The following is a 3,072-nucleotide window of genomic DNA, read 5'->3' as shown; positions in this document are numbered from 1 at the left end:
CCCTAACCCTAACCCTAACCCTAACCCTAACCCTAACCCTAACCCTAACCCTAACCCTAACCCTAACCCTAACCCTAACCCTAACCCTAACCCTAACCCTAACCCTAACCCTAACCCTAACCCTAACCCTAACCCTAACCCTAACCCTAACCCTAACCCTAACCCTAACCCTAACCCTAACCCTAACCCTAACCCTAACCCTAACCCTAACCCTAACCCTAACCCTAACCCTAACCCTAACCCTAACCCTAACCCTAACCCTAACCCTAACCCTAACCCTAACCCTAACCCTAACCCTAACCCTAACCCTAACCCTAACCCTAACCCTAACCCTAACCCTAACCCTAACCCTAACCCTAACCCTAACCCTAACCCTAACCCTAACCCTAACCCTAACCCTAACCCTAACCCTAACCCTAACCCTAACCCTAACCCTAACCCTAACCCTAACCCTAACCCTAACCCTAACCCTAACCCTAACCCTAACCCTAACCCTAACCCTAACCCTAACCCTAACCCTAACCCTAACCCTAACCCTAACCCTAACCCTAACCCTAACCCTAACCCTAACCCTAACCCTAACCCTAACCCTAACCCTAACCCTAACCCTAACCCTAACCCTAACCCTAACCCTAACCCTAACCCTAACCCTAACCCTAACCCTAACCCTAACCCTAACCCTAACCCTAACCCTAACCCTAACCCTAACCCTAACCCTAACCCTAACCCTAACCCTAACCCTAACCCTAACCCTAACCCTAACCCTAACCCTAACCCTAACCCTAACCCTAACCCTAACCCTAACCCTAACCCTAACCCTAACCCTAACCCTAACCCTAACCCTAACCCTAACCCTAACCCTAACCCTAACCCTAACCCTAACCCTAACCCTAACCCTAACCCTAACCCTAACCCTAACCCTAACCCTAACCCTAACCCTAACCCTAACCCTAACCCTAACCCTAACCCTAACCCTAACCCTAACCCTAACCCTAACCCTAACCCTAACCCTAACCCTAACCCTAACCCTAACCCTAACCCTAACCCTAACCCTAACCCTAACCCTAACCCTAACCCTAACCCTAACCCTAACCCTAACCCTAACCCTAACCCTAACCCTAACCCTAACCCTAACCCTAACCCTAACCCTAACCCTAACCCTAACCCTAACCCTAACCCTAACCCTAACCCTAACCCTAACCCTAACCCTAACCCTAACCCTAACCCTAACCCTAACCCTAACCCTAACCCTAACCCTAACCCTAACCCTAACCCTAACCCTAACCCTAACCCTAACCCTAACCCTAACCCTAACCCTAACCCTAACCCTAACCCTAACCCTAACCCTAACCCTAACCCTAACCCTAACCCTAACCCTAACCCTAACCCTAACCCTAACCCTAACCCTAACCCTAACCCTAACCCTAACCCTAACCCTAACCCTAACCCTAACCCTAACCCTAACCCTAACCCTAACCCTAACCCTAACCCTAACCCTAACCCTAACCCTAACCCTAACCCTAACCCTAACCCTAACCCTAACCCTAACCCTAACCCTAACCCTAACCCTAACCCTAACCCTAACCCTAACCCTAACCCTAACCCTAACCCTAACCCTAACCCTAACCCTAACCCTAACCCTAACCCTAACCCTAACCCTAACCCTAACCCTAACCCTAACCCTAACCCTAACCCTAACCCTAACCCTAACCCTAACCCTAACCCTAACCCTAACCCTAACCCTAACCCTAACCCTAACCCTAACCCTAACCCTAACCCTAACCCTAACCCTAACCCTAACCCTAACCCTAACCCTAACCCTAACCCTAACCCTAACCCTAACCCTAACCCTAACCCTAACCCTAACCCTAACCCTAACCCTAACCCTAACCCTAACCCTAACCCTAACCCTAACCCTAACCCTAACCCTAACCCTAACCCTAACCCTAACCCTAACCCTAACCCTAACCCTAACCCTAACCCTAACCCTAACCCTAACCCTAACCCTAACCCTAACCCTAACCCTAACCCTAACCCTAACCCTAACCCTAACCCTAACCCTAACCCTAACCCTAACCCTAACCCTAACCCTAACCCTAACCCTAACCCTAACCCTAACCCTAACCCTAACCCTAACCCTAACCCTAACCCTAACCCTAACCCTAACCCTAACCCTAACCCTAACCCTAACCCTAACCCTAACCCTAACCCTAACCCTAACCCTAACCCTAACCCTAACCCTAACCCTAACCCTAACCCTAACCCTAACCCTAACCCTAACCCTAACCCTAACCCTAACCCTAACCCTAACCCTAACCCTAACCCTAACCCTAACCCTAACCCTAACCCTAACCCTAACCCTAACCCTAACCCTAACCCTAACCCTAACCCTAACCCTAACCCTAACCCTAACCCTAACCCTAACCCTAACCCTAACCCTAACCCTAACCCTAACCCTAACCCTAACCCTAACCCTAACCCTAACCCTAACCCTAACCCTAACCCTAACCCTAACCCTAACCCTAACCCTAACCCTAACCCTAACCCTAACCCTAACCCTAACCCTAACCCTAACCCTAACCCTAACCCTAACCCTAACCCTAACCCTAACCCTAACCCTAACCCTAACCCTAACCCTAACCCTAACCCTAACCCTAACCCTAACCCTAACCCTAACCCTAACCCTAACCCTAACCCTAACCCTAACCCTAACCCTAACCCTAACCCTAACCCTAACCCTAACCCTAACCCTAACCCTAACCCTAACCCTAACCCTAACCCTAACCCTAACCCTAACCCTAACCCTAACCCTAACCCTAACCCTAACCCTAACCCTAACCCTAACCCTAACCCTAACCCTAACCCTAACCCTAACCCTAACCCTAACCCTAACCCTAACCCTAACCCTAACCCTAACCCTAACCCTAACCCTAACCCTAACCCTAACCCTAACCCTAACCCTAACCCTAACCCTAACCCTAACCCTAACCCTAACCCTAACCCTAACCCTAACCCTAACCCTAACCCTAACCCTAACCCTAACCCTAACCCTAACCCTAACCCTAACCCTAA

Source organism: Hemitrygon akajei, chromosome 29 (assembly GCF_048418815.1).
Source record: "Hemitrygon akajei chromosome 29, sHemAka1.3, whole genome shotgun sequence".
NCBI lineage: Eukaryota > Metazoa > Chordata > Chondrichthyes > Myliobatiformes > Dasyatidae > Hemitrygon > Hemitrygon akajei.
The sequence above is the reverse complement of the archived record's forward strand: the minus strand, read 5'-3'. Positions refer to the sequence as shown.